The 17810-nt window shown below is 29.0% G+C and overlaps 1 protein-coding gene across 1 annotated transcript in view; it reads left to right on the forward strand.

The window, feature by feature from the left end:
- Window positions 1-17810, forward strand: part of Chsy (Chondroitin sulfate synthase) — a 404851-nt gene that overhangs the window by 29633 nt on the left and 357408 nt on the right. The window lies entirely within an intron of this gene.

The raw sequence follows: 17810 nt of genomic DNA on the forward strand, positions 1-17810 counted from the left end.
TCATTAGCCCTCTAAACATTACCTAAAACATTTGTCATAACAGTTTTTGATATGACCAACGCTTACGACAAGGGATGACCAAAATGTGTCTGGAATTGTAAGAAGATGGGGCTTGTCGTATGCTAAACATGTGAAACTTTTTTCACATGCAACCATTGTCGTATTGAATAAATTTGAAATGTTTCTTAACTCTAAGGTGGAAATATTTCTTATCCACTACTTAGCACAGTGAAATCTATCTCCGCCTTCCAGCGTGCCGAAAGGGATTTTTTCCTTTTCGTTGATAACATAGCTGTTTTAACATATCGATATTATATGCTGAAAGTAGGACAGTTGATGAAAATTATTTTTAAACAAACAGTTTTCCCCATTTAACACAAAATATTTATAAAAAAAATCTGATGTGAACACCGCATAACTTCCTTGTACGCCTATTAAATTACACGTACATAAAATTTTACTTCATTAATAATTTCTGATATTTTTTCATATTTTTTTTATGATTAAATTATAGTTTATTGTAAAACTTTTTTTTACAATCAGAGATTAATAATAATTATTAAAAAATCAATATATTTAAATTTTTTAAAAAAAAGGTTAAAAAAAGAAGGTGATGTCGGATTCGAACGGATATGCCTTCCCCTTGTAAGATCTAAATATTTCATTAAATAAAATTTCATTTGGCTATAATTCTGGAACCAATGAAAATAAGTACCACTTATGATATATCGTTGATAAGCTCTCAATGAGAGTTTATTACTGCAGTTAAGAAAAAATAAAAAATCCATATTTTTTGGATTTTAGGCTTTTTTGGACTCTTTTGGTCCAGTCGATTGTAACCAAAAGGAGAAGTGCAAAACTAGATGTTAAAACAGTTCTAAATCCAAAATTTCAATTTGCTACGGTTAATCGCTTTTGAGTTATGCCAGTTATATACGTACATACGTCACGCAGAAACTAGTCAAAATGTATTCAGGAATGGTCAAAATGGATATTTCCGTTGAAATCTGAAAACCGAAATTTTATATGATCACAATACTTCCTTTACTTCGTACAAGGCAGTAAAAAGACATAAAATAGAAATATTTTTAGGTTTTTAGTATACTTTCATTATTAGTTTATGTAAGGTAGAGTGATTAAGATTTATTTTGTAAATCTTAATTTACAAAATAAAGTACATTATACTGTATGAAATAGATTTAATGGGATTTTCCAAGAAATCGTAAATTATAAAGGTAGCAAATTCCAGATGTATTGTTACAAATTTACTTATACAAAAAACAGTGAAGTAAAATTTTATTCAAATTTTCTTTTTTACTACAGAAAAAATAAAAGAAAACATTAAGTATTATTTTTTCCTTTTCGGGGTCTTTTAGTTACCAGTATGATAAAATTCGTTTACACATTAAAGGTTTTATTCTGTTGCTACTGATAAAAAATTTACCCGACACTCGTTTTGTTTGTATTTATTTAAGTTTTGACGTCCTTTTAGTTCAAAAATATTAATTCTTGGTCACAAAATTTTATGAATATGTGGGAAGTCAATTTGACTTATTTTATATCTCAAGAATTATTAAAATTTGTTGAAGTAGCTGATTATTGAATATTAAAAGCATTTTCCAAATAAATTAAGAAAATAAATCTGGGCAAGGGAATTTCTAAAGAGGTTCTTTATTCTTAAAGGTGTTGAGCATCATGAAAATTTTACTCGTGCGAGAATTTTTTAGATTATTAAAATTTAATATTACGGAAAGTACGGAAAGTAACAATAAAATTAAACTTTTGTTTTCCCGTCTAGATAGCGCTACAGAAGGGAAAGTACTGTAATCGTTCCAATTTGGGCATATGAGGTTTTCACCGGATCTTGACATTTTGACAGCTAAGGAACTCAAAAAATCGGATGGAAATTTACCGGATGTTAATGTACGTGTGTTCGGTGTTGGCCTCTAAATCACCTTATATCTCCAAAACTGCTGAACCGATTTTGATCAAAATTGGTCAGATTACTTCTAAATATATGGTGCGTTGATGTCATTAAGTTTTCAACTACAGTAGACGGTCAAGGGGCTGAGGCTGTAGAGCAAGGTCACCCTCAGTGTTTCAAGATTTAGCCTAATTAAGGTCATATTTTTCTTAAGCACATTTGTTAACAATTAAAAATAACAATAATTACAAAAAGAAAGTTTTCAATATCGCATTACCACCCCAAAAATGCTTTAAACTACTGCTATGTTGTGACGTCACAGATGAGCGGTGAAGTTAAATGAATGAACAATATATAAAGTGTAAAAACGTAAGTCGGTCTGGCTGGGTCTCGAACTCGATCGCTCGGTCGACTACCTGGTGCCGTTAAGCCTCGCGGCTACACTAGTCTGCTGACCCTACCAGCGAAATTTGTTCTATGTAAGTGGCGAAATTACATTAGTTTAGTTAGTGCCCACCGACGCCGCTAGTACCATCACACCTCGCGAATTAAATAGCGCGACGCGCTTTAGTTAGAAACACTGAATTAAATAAACGGAAAAAAATTATATTTAAATAAAATGATAAATAATGTTAATTAAGTTTTGTGTGTGTGTGTGTGAGCACACACGCGCACCCACAACTGTGTTGTCAACTTTTTTTAAAAAATTAATTTATTAATCCGTCCACTTATAAAGTTTTATTATATAAGTACTTATAATCTTCTATCCTTTTAATCCATCCGTCTGAAATGTATTAACTATTTTTTCTAATTATAGCCTAATCTGTATATAGCTAAAACTATTTCCTCCTTAGTAATAAACCTCAAGTCAATAAATTATCAATTCGATAAATTTTTATAACTGTTTACTGTTTTAATCTACTGACTTGAAATATTTTTTTCTTTAAATGAGTAATTTTTCTCACTGTTTTTAAAAGAATATTCTTGGATTTTTCTAAAAATTATTATTTTAATGGAAATAACCTATAATATTGTAATTTGAGGTTTATTTTTGTAATACACTATAGAATTGCGAATGTAATTTAAATACTATTTCTTCTGAAAATATAGTATTGTTAAACTGTAGGATTAAAACAGTTAAAAAGTTTTATAACATTTTACAATTTTAAAGATCAACCTAAAAATAATGGTGTATAAAAATAACAATCTTGCTAGAAAAAACATATTATTTAATTTAATAACATTTAATAATTTATTTAAAAAAAGTAACAGTACCAATTTAATCTTACGTTTTAACATATTATATTTTCACATAAAATTAGCTAAATTACGTACTCAGCCCACTGGGCTGATCTAGTGATTAACTCGTCGTTGCAAATCAGTTGTATAACAGGTTTACGAAGTCGAAGATTCTGAGATTCAAATTCTAGTAAAATTTAGTTTCTTTTATAAGGAATTAAATACTGGACAGTGAATCAGTGAATTCAGGTGTATTTTGTTACGTAATAGACGGCCTGAGTGAATTGTCTAGCCTACAAGACTATTTCTCATTTACATGTCATACATATAATCCTCATCTCATTTTAGTACGGGGGGGGGGGGTTTACTTATAGTTCATTAGTTAAACAGATTTCAACGTACACATTAGAAACAAATAAAAAATACGTACGCAATGATGTGTATCGTAAAAAACTTTCAATTTTAAATAATATTTTTGTTGTTAGGCCAACTATTGACTATGCAAATATCATTACTTCTGCTTTTTTTTCTTTTTCCCAATATTTTTTCATTCTTTTCACATGTTTGGTATTTCTCTCTTTTGACTATTTCACTTTGGTGTGATTCTTTTTCTTCTTTAAACTCAACTTTGTGCATCTTTCGTCAGATTAATTTTTTATCTTTCATTTCCTGTTTTTGGATCCCAAAGTTCTGTAATTCTTTCATTATTTGTTGTAGATATCCATGTTTGCTCTGTTGTTCACAGAGTTTAATGAATATTTAGTCTCTGTTCGACCACTCTGTACACGTGACCTAGGAATCTCAGTTTTTTCTTCTTGTCGCTTCTTCGATATCTTCTATTTCTTCATACAATTTTTATATTCGATTTCAGTCTGTATCCTTCTTTTCTTTTCTTGGAGCTCAGGATTGTTATCAGTAATTTTATCTTTATTTTATTTAACGATTCTTGGTCGTTAAAGTGTAAATGTTTCACTTCCTTATAGTACAAATGGTCTCACCATTGTGGAGTAATGTCTGAGTTTGGTTCTTTTTTCAGAGGTGTTTTTTTATTGTACATATTTTTGGTCAGGAAATTTAATTTATCCAATTTCTTTCTTCTCTATTCTATTGCCGCTCTATCTATACTGTTTTATTTTATTGTTTCTCCTAGATATTTACAACAGGACACCTTCCTAAGATTCCCGTGTTATGTGCTATTTTTCTTTTTGGGGTAGTTTCTAATACAGGACAATACTGTCTAATTTTTTAAAGAATATCTGTTGTAATCCTGTGTTCTTAGCCACCTGTTTTAGATTAATATCCACGACGGAACGTAGAAAGGTATATGCGTTTGGTGTAAGAGATTGTGTGTGTGTATCTGTTGTCAGTTTCCTCAAAAACTACTGGACCGATTTTGATGAGGTTTTTTGCATTACATAGGTATCATTTCAGAACAAGTTCGTAGATTAGTTTTATGCTTATAAGCCGCCAGGGGAAACTGCAGTAGATATATTTCTTCAAAACGGCTTCGTGAATTTTTACAAATTTTTATTTTATCACTTTTATTTTGCTTCATTCGAAGAATAGTTAAATATTAACCTGGTAGTAAAGTTCAAAACTTTACTACCATTAATTTTTATTTTAAATTACAATATTCTATTTGTAATTTACAATTTAAAAATATTATTTTTGCAGTAGTTTTTCTTCAGAATAAATAATACATTATATATGTCGAAAAACTTCTCTTAGTAGTTGTTATTATAACAAACAGTATTTATAGATTTTAATAAGTAAAAACACTTGGTATGTTACCAAATATTTATACAATTAATATTGTTAAGTTTTTCTTTCTTTCCATTAAAATTTATTTAAAAAAAGTAGTATTATGGAATTCAGAACATGTTTAAAAATATTCATCTTAAACTATAACTATCAGAACCTTAATTAAACAGATAAATTTTTACTTCTGATGTCAGTGCGTGCGCAAATGAGTTATTTGTGTAAATCAAGATTTAATATTTAATTAAAATTTTTAATTTAGCTTGGAAAAGGACATATTACAAATTTCTTGTGTTGACCTCCGTGGCTGAGTTGGTAGCGTCTCGACATTTCGCACGGAAGTCCTAGGTTTGAATCCCGCGGCACCTTTCATACGCTTCCAATTTTCACAGTGGTGATTAATAGTTGTTGATGTCCCTTTTATTAAAAAAAAAAAAATTATATTATTTTTTATAACAACAATTTAAAGATTTTTTATTATTTTTTAAAACATATATTTTATTTTATGCTGTATTTTTTATACTGAATTCTTTTTTCAGAGCTTACATTACTTCTTTTTCATAAACCGCTACTTTTATTCGAACACTGAAGTAGCATTTTATGACCAGTGGTCAAGGTCTGTACAAAGCACTCGTTCTACGAATAGTTATGTAGAATTCATTCTGCATACTTATTATAAGTCATTTGTATTAATACACGCCTTTATTGTTATATTTATATTCTTTAATATTCTATCTAGCTTGTTGATTTATTAATCATTATATTTTACGGTTTCAAAATTTTCTAATGCTATGTAAGATTTTTACAGCAACTAATGATATTTCTGTAGGTTAAATTATAAGACATATAAGAATAGTTTGTTCTGTAAGTTTTATGAGAATTTCAAGAGTAGTAAGCACATTAGGCCAGGTTTACTATGGAAAAAGGAAGGTGAACTAATTTTTTAGAGCCTATTTAATGAGTCTATTAATTAACACATTAGCAAACCAAATATACGAAACTTCTAGTAATATCTTGTCCTATATAAGTGTAAACTTTACTATTTTAACTACATGAACTCAATATACAGTAAACTTTCACAGAGAGCAAGTCTTCATCAGAGAATTTATATATAAAAAATTCTAAGACAAATTATATTAAAAATACATATTACTGTATCATTCTGTAAGAAGACAATATGTCATACACGTTCAACTACTCAACAGAAAAAGATAATTTCGTTTTACTGTCAGAAAATCAATGAGGTTAGATTCATTATCACAATAGAGATTTACCTTTAAACTTATACAGTTTTTACTTCCTTGTATGAAGTAAAGGAAGTATTGTGATCGCGAAAAATTTCGGTTTTCGGGTATCAATGAAAATATCCATTTTGACTATCCCTGAATCCATTTTGACTAGTTTCGGCATGACGTCTGTACGTACGTATGTATCTCGCATAACTCAAAAACGATAAGCCGTAGTTTGTTGAAATTTTGAATTTAGGACTGTTGTAACATCTAGTTGTGTACCTTTCCTATTGATTGCAATCTACTGAACCAAAAGTGTCCACAAAAAAACCTTTTCTTAACTACAGTAATAGACTTTCATTGAATGATTTTCGACGATAATTTATAACTGATACTTATTTTCATTAGTTTCAGAGTTAAAGCAAAATAAAATTTTAATTAATGAATTATTTGGATCTTTTTTTATTTTTGAAATTTAAGTATATTGATTTATTAATAATAATTAACCTCTCATTGTAAAAAAAATTCACGATAATAATTCAATAATAAAAAAAAATGAGAAAGAAGTTTTTAAAGAAATAAAATTTTATGTACTTTTCATTAAAAAAAAAAAAAATATATGTAAATGTAATTAATAGGCGTACAAGGAAGTCATGTGTTGTCCACATCAGATTTTTTCTTTTTACCTTTGTGTCCAAGTCTATATGTACGTAATTGAATTAAAGTACATAAATAAGTTACTAATTTAGATATATGTGTATATACCAATATGTAATACCAAGATATGCAATATGTAATTTACCAATATATATGTATATATATTTACAAGGGTGTCCCGGGAGGATTCTTATAAATTTCATAGGCATATTTTCCATTAAAATAACTAAAAACATTTTGATAAACATTGGTTCGAAAAAAGTTTGTTGGCGAATTACAGCTTCTGAAAATTTTTGCTTCGATTTCTTCTCCTCCGCTGAAATGAAGCCCTGCTGAAATTCTGGAAAGGTAAAATTAAAAACTGTATCTTCATTTTTATTACGAAATAATGTAATATAACAAACAAAAAAATTGAATTGAAAAACACAGTTTTTTTAGCTTTGGCGTAAAATAACTTTGTTAAATTGTCAATAAACAAAAAAACATATTAGTTAAATTTGTTGAGAATCTAGTTCTGAGAAAATTGATGTAGATAAAGTTAATAAATAATAGTGCAAGCTGGCCTCCGTAGCGTGAGTGGTAGCATATCAGCCTTTCATCCGGAGGTCCGGATTCGAATCCCGGTGAGGCATGGCATTCTCACACGCTACATTCATCTCATTCTCTGAATCAATACCTAACGATGGTCCTGGAGATTAAAAAAAAAAAAATTTGTGATAGAAAATGATGTATTCCTTAATGCAGAACAATACATACTAATTCGGAACTGAAGAAGAATTTTAAACTAAAACGAATAACCTTCTATTATTCGATACAACTGTAAAAACAAACGAAATTTCTAATACCAAATAAAGTAGCATAAGTTTTCTTATATTACATCAACTGTTTAATTTATCCGCCATCAATATGAAAACACATTTCAGCAAGGCAGATAGTTACAGATGAGTTAGCATTTTCTAGTATACATGGTTTTTTTTTTATTTCTTCAATGGCCCACGAGATTCCAAGTAAAATTTCATTAGCATTTTCAGATATTTTTGCATACACTAACGCTTTCATATATCACCACAAAAATAAATTCAAGGGTTTCATACAGGTGATCTCGTTGGCCATAGTTGAGGTCCATCTCGACCAATCCAGCAATTAGGAAATGTTTAATTCAGATAATAAATATATGTTATTAGTATATGTTTCACATAGTACTTAGTGAAACATCCTCTAAAATTACTGACAACTCATTTTGAAGAAATTTCTGGTAACCATTATCTGCGAGTCTACCGTTAAAAATATGAGGTTCAATAAGAGCATTATGTCCACACCAGAAATTTAATGAAAAACGGTGCTGAAAAAATTATTTTCAATGGTTTCACGAGGATTGTCATTTTTACAAAAATGTTTTTTTTGTGTATTTATCCCATCTCGGGTAAATGTTGCTTCATTTGTTAATAATATCAGCGATGGAAGCACGTTATTTTATAATAACCAATCACAATAATTCACCCGTAGATTATAGATCATCTTTTTCAAGATACTGCTGGTTGAGGATGATATGGATAGAAACCATTGCGTAATGTCCACATATGTTGTTGCGTGGAATCCCCAAACGTGCAGATAATGTACAAGTAGTAGTAGTTTGACATCGCTTTATCATACATAAAATCTGCTCATTTACATTTGTTTCCCGTTCAGATTTAACATTAAATGTTCCGCTTTCCCTTAGATTCCATTGAGAATCTGCAAATACTTGTCGGTTAGGAAAGTTCGATTGGAAAATCTCCGACGATATTCTTCAAAGGCTCGTGTAGCATTACAAGTACAAAAACTATAGATGACATGAATGTCGGCATATTCCTGATTTGTAAACTTATACGGCATTTCTTTTTTACTACTAATCACTTACTAATTATTATCAATAGCTTTTAAAACCAGGATAATTGAACTATAGAGTGATTTTTTAGTCCTGTTACCCAATTTTAAATGTAATTTAAGAAAGGTAAATTTAGGTGGAATAAAAAAAATCTATTTGTTAGTTACAAAAGAGATTTAAATCGTACGCGATACGGATACAATTTCAATTTTTTAGCAGCTTTCTGAACACTCGAATATGACAAACCAACTTGCGTGGAAAGTTTTCGTAAACTTTTCCGTGGAGAATTGAGGTTGATTTCACATTCTCTAAAACGTCATGTGCCATGCGAGTTGGTCGACCACTACGTTTTCTTTCGCAAACACTACCTGTTTATCGAAATCGGTTTGCTAGCCTAGAAATTGACATTTTTTTCAGGCGGAGGAACACCAACAAATTTAATTTGAAATGATTCTTTTACACTCGCGTACGATTTCCGTAGCAAAATATTGTTCAAGAATGAAAACTTGTTGTTCTATGGTAAAAGACATTCTGTTCGTAACGCGACTGGAAACGGCACAAAAGTTTACACAGCTCAAGGAGAATCAACTCACACTGCCGTATCTATATGGATATAGATTTAATAAAATTTTATGTAACTAACTTCTCAGTAACAGATACAGCACACTGAAATAAGATTCTAAATCATATCCACAACAATATTTGAAAATTTTGTTTGTAGTTCTTTGCTCTCTGGGAGATTAAACACAGAATACTAATATTTTACAGTATTGCAGCGCCCCTAGTGGGAAATTAATGCACTAATAATTAAAAAATAAAATTATAATACTGCAGGCAGACGCAAATACGTATTAGTGTAATTTTTCAGTTATTGTTTCACATGAAAATACAACTAAATTGATGTTGTGGGATGTTGTTTGTAGATAATTTACATCAATTTTTTCAAAATTAAATTTTCAATTAACTTAATCTCTAAGTTTTATTTGTTTATTGACAATTTAACAAGGTTATTTTACGCCAAAGCTAAAAAACTTTGCTTTTCTATTCAAATTTTTTTTTTTTTGTTTATTACACCCTATTTCATGGAAAATAATGAAGATACAGTTCTGGGACACATTTTTAAAACGTTTTTCAGGTCACAAACCAGAAGAAATCATTAAATTCTCTCCTTAATTTATCTTCCCAGAATTTCAGTAGGACATTTCTTCAGCGAAGGAGTAGTAATCGCGGCAAAATTTTTCCTCTAGCCATAACTCGCAAACAAATCGTTTTCAGATCCAGGTTTATGAGCCTTTTTTCATTATTTTAATGAGAGAAATACACTTATAAAGTTTAGCAGAGTCCTCCCGGGACACCTGTATATAATCCTTCTGGGAGGATGACTTAGGTTGAATCTATATATATATATATATATATTGGTGGTAGTTTTTTTTTTTTTTAATTGAACATATGACCAATTTTTTTTCTTTTCATTAATCTTTGTGTTAAAGAAACTTAATTACTAATTGAATAAATATAATATAAAATAAGCCTGTTTCTAATACAAATCACTACATAATCATTTTAAAAACAATATAGTAATAATTTTTATTAATTGCACCAAACTGCAAAATTGAAAAAAATAGTTTTACTGTACCGAATTTCACCTACGAGCATTATATGTAAGTAACTATATTGTATTTACTATCAGATAACTAATATAAAATGTTATAATTTATTTTCAGAATTAATGTTATGATATAAATGTAAATTTATCATTTACTGGATCTATCACTAATAAACACCTTGTCAAAACTTAAAACATTTCCAAATAGCGGAAATATTTATTACTACTAATTAGAGAAAGCTAATCGGTTTTTATTATGGATTAATGTTCGTATTTATATAAACTTACTAGCCGCTCGGCCCGGCTTCGCCGGACCTCCCAGCCAGGCTTCGCTTCGCTCGGCGCTTTGGTTTTCCAGGTTACCAAAGTTCTTTTTTCAACTGGAAAATTTTTGACGTTATCAACTTTACTCCAAGTTAAGATCTTAATGTTTTTAGAAAAAATTTCATGCAATTTAGATACGTTATCTGATAACAGAAAATCCATTTTTTTTTTTAATTTACCGACATGAGGGCTGCGCCCCCAAACCCCTCTCAAAAAGTAACTCCCATATAACAACTCTGAAAACATTTTTGGTAGATAATTTGGAAAAAACAACGTGAGTTTTAATTTTTTTTAACTGAGAGGAGAACCCCGTTCAAACCCCCATCTTCTAATGTTTGCATACAGTCTGGAAAAATAACTTCAACTTTTTTAAATGAATCACTTTTAAACAAATACAATACTTTTGTTAGTTAGGGTTCATTTTTACTCAGCTATCCTTTGTCTCTGCCGCACGAACAGTTTTCATCATATGTGCTTTTTTTGTATTTCTCCCGATTGAAGAATGTCTTTTAGGCATGGGTATGATGTTTTGAAAAAAGATCACAGAATTTAAAAGATTGCAGTTAAATACTTAACACACTTTAAATTAGTAACACACACATGATAAACAAAAGCAGCTATTTATTTATGTTTTTAAACAGCTGTAAAAAATTGTAAATGAATGAATCGTAAAAATTACATATGCATTTGCGCTAAATCAATTGAAACTTAGGAATAACTGTACGTTCAAACTTCAGCCCTTTTCAAAATTAATCAATTCAATGTTGAAAAAATATGTTAGCTAAAAATTAAATTTTTCTTGAAAATCAAAGTCATTTTGAAAATTAAATAAGCTTCAAGGAAGAAATAAAGTGTTTTAAATTTCGTTGTAAAATTTCTTTATGTCGGAGGTCTAAAAAAATTAGCCTATGTTCACCGCAGGGCTTCAAAGTATAGGTGTGCAAAATTTTAGACAAATCTGTCCAGTAGATCTCGAGTTAAGTTGGAACAGACAGACAAACAAACATTGATTTATATATATATATATATATATATATATATATTATATATTTATATATATATTATTTATATATAGATATAATAATTTTATTTTTATTTGACATTGTTTCCTGCATAATTAAAAAAAAATTATTATTCTTTCAAAGTAATTTTACATTAATGTATTGCCCTTAAGTTTAAAAATGAAGTATTTTTAAATTACATAACGTATTTATGTGTATTATTTTTATTAGAGTTAATTTATATATATACACGCACATATGTATATATATTTGTGTTAAAGCTTATTTTCCTTTAACTTTATTACATAAAAGCAACTTGTTGTTGAATTATTATCTTAGTTTTGCTTTGTTATGCACGACCTCTTTCCCTAAGATGACAGTTTTCAAATCGTGGTATCACCAGAAATTGTAAATGTTGAAAAATAAAATAAATTTATGATAATTCACTCAGAATTTTCCTTTGGGGAGTCCATTTGTGAATGAGAATTTTTATCCTACACATATAGTAAGTTTTTTTTTGGCAAGTTTACAATTTCGTTTAAATAAATTTTTTATTAAGCACTTAATATCATACTCGTATAATAATTGACCTTCTGTCAATATTTCTGAAATAGTATTCAATTATATAATGCCCTTTAAAGTAAATTTTTTTTTCCGATAAATTTTGAAAGCAGTTGCTGAAATATGAAAAACAATTGATAAATTTGTTTTTAACAAAATTAATGGGTTTTCTTACTTTTTTCAGAAATTCAGTTTTAACATTCTACAAAATACTAGTTATGTTTATTTAGCTTTAGAATTCATTATAATTTGATTATATATATATATATATATATATATGTGTGTGTGTGTGTGTGTGTGTGTGTGTACACTTGTCTTGTTTGTTTAACATTAATAGAAACGTATTAACGCAATAAATATTATCTCTACTTCATTACCGTTACAATTTAATGACGAGTGACCTCTAATGATCATAAAATCAAGGACAATAACTATATAACGATAACAACTTATTTGTGTACGTTATTGGAAAATAACGTGGAACTTAAAAAGAATAATAATAATTTTTTTTTTTGTAAAAAAATCTTCTATAATGTTTCCTTCAAATTTTTATGGGTTTAAAGTTAACTAAAACTCGTAATATTCTATTTAATGCAGTTTTCATCAGTTTCCAGAATGTATTTTATGACCAGCTACCTTTAAACCACTTATGACGTTGATGTTGTTTAAATGATTAGGTAAAAGTTTAATGTTATATAAGCGGATAGAAGAGAGAAATATCATCTAAAGATCTAAAGAGAGAGGAAATAATATCTAGCAAAGATATGTAGAAGACAGAAAATAATTTGATGCAGTACCAGTTAGGAAAATAAACTTGATTTCAGAGGACAATCTAGCTTCGAAATGAATTTTTCAGTTTATTATATAGATGGTGTTTTAGATTGTCGCTTGTTGCAGCTCAATCAGGATATTGAGATTGACAATTGAAAATGTTTATATAATTACAATTTAGTCGTTTAACATAAATAAAATAAAACAAAACAAATCAATAATAGCAATGACAATAAGAATAATAAACGTCAATAAAACAAATAATAATCATAGTAATCACAACCGCAATAGTAGTAATAATAATAGACAGTGATAACATACAAAACAGAATTTAAAGTAATCGTCAGGATTTATTTACTGGTAGTTAAACATTGAAATCCAGAATTCAGTCCCATTGAAAAAAGACATTAGCATGATCGCTAATCTTAACACTATTAATCATGTATTAACAACAACAGTACAATAGAGAAGACAGTATAAAATTCTTTCCCTTCAAATATTTTTGCTGTTCACAAGTAAAACTACCCTAGAAACTTATGAAAGAAATTTAGAACATTATCTCTTTCACATATAGTCTAACAGTAACTCACCGAACCACTTCTTGTTTTCGCGTACTGAAATTATTCTTGTCGTCACCTTAATTGCTTTGAATCTTCACTGAAAATTCGCTCCTTCACTGACCTCCTTGCAGAATATTCTCGCTTCAAACTCGTGTAATAACTCCTCGCTTAGAACTCTATCGTAACACTCTCTCGCAGATTCTCCTCGCAGACTCACGTCTCGCAAATTGATCGTCAACTGGTCTTCTCGGAGTATTTATACTTCTATCCTGTTTACCTGCAGGGCCGGATGCATCTCGAAGCGTGAAAATATCGTCCGTCTCACATTTTTTCATGAAATTCCTAACCTGGGTCCAGTAATTCTCACAGAACAACAATTGTTTAGGTGTGTCAGTAGGCAGTATTACAAAGGACGATCTTTAAACGGAACTGTTACATTTACTAAAAAGGTTTCTTTTAGGCTCTTTCTGGATTTTTCCCATTAATATATTTTCTACTGCTTTCTTTTTAATTAGTAGGAATCCGTTACTCAGGTCCGTTATACCGGTCTTGCTGCAATATTATCTGAATTGTTTGGGAAAAATAGGAATAAATTAATAGGTTTTATTAACAATTTGATACAAAAAAATAATAATAATGAGCAATCCATTAGATATTTAAGATTTATATATTAATTTCCCGGCGAATACAGCTAGAATAACTATATTCTCTAAAGAGGAAATTTCATGTCAAAAATTGATTACCGGGTTTTATCGTTAATCTTTACTTTATAGGGTCAATTAGTACACCTATACAAAAAAAAAACATATCAGTATATACGTATGTATGTGTCGCGCTGCTTTGGTCTTGTATCTCAGGGCTGACCAAACAGATTTTTTTTAAATTTGGCTCAAATATTTCTATATGTGGGACATCAATCATATAAATTTTTTTCAAAATTCGTAAAGGGGGTGTCGGATATCTTGAAAAAAACCTGATTTTCTTCAGAGACATTTTAAAGAAAACTTTATTAAAGAAAATTTATCACCTATACTGCAAAAATAAAAAAAATGTTTTCAAAAAATAATCCCTACTTCTTAAAATTAAATTATATATTTTTTCTTTTCCTGTATCTCCCTTTGATTTAAATATTTTTTCACAAAGTTTTTTGAAAGTTTATCTTTTATATTTATAGCTATAAAGAAATGTCTACATTTTTTTTTTTAAAATGATAGACCCCGGACCTAAAATGCAAAAAGGTTTTTGAAAAATATTTTTTTTCTTACTTAGCCTTTATTGAAAGCGGTGTTAGATTTAGAGAAATTATTACTTAAACAAATTTACATGAATAAAATACGTAATATATAAACAAATAAATACATGAATATTTTTAGAAAAGAAATTGTTTAATCTATTTTCCACCACAAAAAATATTCATATTCTGTTTTTTTTTTGTTTTTTTATTGGCTCTGCCTCTTCTAATTTTTATTATTTATGTCCGGGAAAGTCATGCAGTACTTTACAAGCCTTTATATTAATATTATTTTAATAATAGTAAAATAATACTTTCCATAATTACTTTCTTAAACTATCTATGATTGGAAAAAAGAGTATTGGAGTGAAGTACTGTATATAACAAAAACAAATTATTTCATTGTATTGAATTATTGGCATTTAAATTGAACAGATCCAGTGATGGAGTGATAGCGTTCTAAAAAAAAAGGCAATTTTAATTTGGTTTCAGCTTGTAATTGCGAGCATAATTAAAAATAAATAATTATTATTTAAAACATAATGATATCGTTATGAGAATGAGTGATCAGAACAGCCTCATGGAAAAAAACAATTTTTCAACCTTATTTAAAACAAAAAGAACGGAAATCAACGTACTTCAGTGGTTCCAAAAAACTAAACGAAAAGAAATGAAAATATTTAAATAATTAGTACAAGATACAACAATTTTAGAAAAGTCATACAACATTTCAAAAGAAAGAGGATAAAAAACAACATCTGGTCAGAAGAGAGAAGACAAAAGCAAAGACAAAGAATGAAGAACTACTGAAAGACCAACAAAGAAAACGCCCAGAAGAAAGAGAAATGAATGCAAAACGTTGCTTTACGTCTCAATCGGCTAACTAAAAAAAATAAAATAATTATAATAATTTTATTGGGGAAGTAACACAGAAATTTTCTTTAGTTAATATATACATAAAGACAATTAAATATAAAGAGAAAGAGGATTTTTATTTGCTCGTGGTATAAAAATCTACTCGATTAATCGCAATCAAATTTTTATCCATTTCTTGACATAACTAAGAAGGTTTTTAGACCTCAAAAAATTATTTCATCTCTAAAAATATCGAAAAAAAAATATATGTATGCAGTAGAAAAGATTTATCGATTGAAGCACAAACCTTAATGAATTGAATTAATGAACTGTGAACTGTGAGTCTCTATCACCGTGTGATCTGAATTTGAACTGAATGATTCGAATAAATCGAATGAATAATATTACAAATAGAATTAAATTTACTCTAAATAAAATAATATTAAATAAATTTAAAAAAATTCTATTTAACAATAATGGGCTTCCCTTGGGGACTGCAAGTGAGGTTAGAGTGGTGAGGTACGCGAGCAATTACGGGGAGGCTTTGATCATCACCATCAATTAGTAAGAAACGGGGTTCCCCTGGGGCGCTGTTCTGGAGGCGCAATGGGATGCTCTTATAATATCTCTATCAACAATCGTCCGATTTTCAAAATTCAAACGGTGTATTTGTTAGTAGGTTGAAGACTAACTTTGGCACGTAACAGGTACACACGTGATTTAACAGATCATGGTTATATATATATATATATATATATATATATGTGTGTGTGTGTGTGTGTGTGTGTGTAATGTTTGTTTATTTGTTTGTTTGTTATCGTAACACGTGAGAACCATCCAGCCGATTACTTACAAATTTGGAGGATACATTCGTGTTTCCCAAGTAAGGTTTTAAGCTATAGACTGAGCCCTAGCTCCCTTGAAGGTTAATATATTAAAGATTTCTTCGCCTCCAAGGAAGGTAAAGTTATGAATTATATATTCATTAACGATATAAAGATTAATCCTTTTACTTCATTATTATATTTCTGCCACCATAGCAAAAATAAGTTATGAAGTTTTCCTTGTCAAAGACCTGTGTATTATAGCTTCTGTAGTTACTATTACTCTATCTTTTGTAATTTAGTTTCTTTTTCAGGTTTCTATAAAGCTTGAATACTATAATAATTATTTATCAGTATTATTATTCTCATAACCGTGAGGATAACGTACAATGCAGGGGTCAAGGGGATGGACCCCTCTGGGTAGATGTGAATGGCGACCGAAGAAAGTTCTTCTGGTGTCCAAGGCCCCCGTCTCCCTGGCAAATTGGGAATAACGAGCGAAGCAAGCTCTGCGTTCATTTGGTAGGTTTTATGAACAACCTGGAATTATCTAGCTTTTTTCATTTTATAGATAATTAAACTCCTTTGTATAGGATTGAAAACAAATCCGATAACAAATAAATAAATAAATATGTGTAATTAATTTATTTGGCTCCAGGAAATGTAGAAAATAAAAATTGTTAAGGAAGAAAAATATTAGAATGTATCCAATAAATAACTGAGAACGTAGAGTGCGATTGAAATAGAAAGGAATAGTAAAGTTAATCAAACAATTCAAGTGACTAATGACGGGAAACAACTGTATTGATTACAACTTTATAAATATTGTGGGTAATTATCACCAAATTATTTTTAATTAAAAAAAGAGTTGACTTCTAGTATTCACATTATCGGATAACCAAGGTTTTTAGAAATATTGATCAAAAGTAATTTCATATTGACTCATTGTAAAGAAAAAAGAAACTATCCCGAAATATTTGTACATACACTCAAAAACACATACAACTTTCTATTTAATACTAAAACTCTAAATTATCCTATAGTATCCTTTGAGTCAATCCTCATGCTGAATTATCAAAAATGGTTTTTTACATGTAAATTATATATTTGTTTGTTTTTTTACCTATTCGAATGAATCTAAACATAATACTATATAATACCGAGTATGATATGAAGAGAGAAAATTAAATTATAAAATCTTTTCTTTTAATGAATTTTTCTTTATATTGTTAAAAAAAGAATATAATATAATTATTTATATTTGTTCAGTTAAAATTTTGACCAACTGCAATTATTTCTGCCAATCCGCAATAATAATTTATTCATGCAACTTACGGAATCCGGTACCAATTTACTAGAAGTGACCGCAACGGCTGTGGTTTGCCTGAAGCTATGAAAAAAAA

This window comes from Lycorma delicatula, chromosome 1 (assembly GCF_047948215.1).
Source record: "Lycorma delicatula isolate Av1 chromosome 1, ASM4794821v1, whole genome shotgun sequence".
Lineage (NCBI taxonomy): Eukaryota > Metazoa > Arthropoda > Insecta > Hemiptera > Fulgoridae > Lycorma > Lycorma delicatula.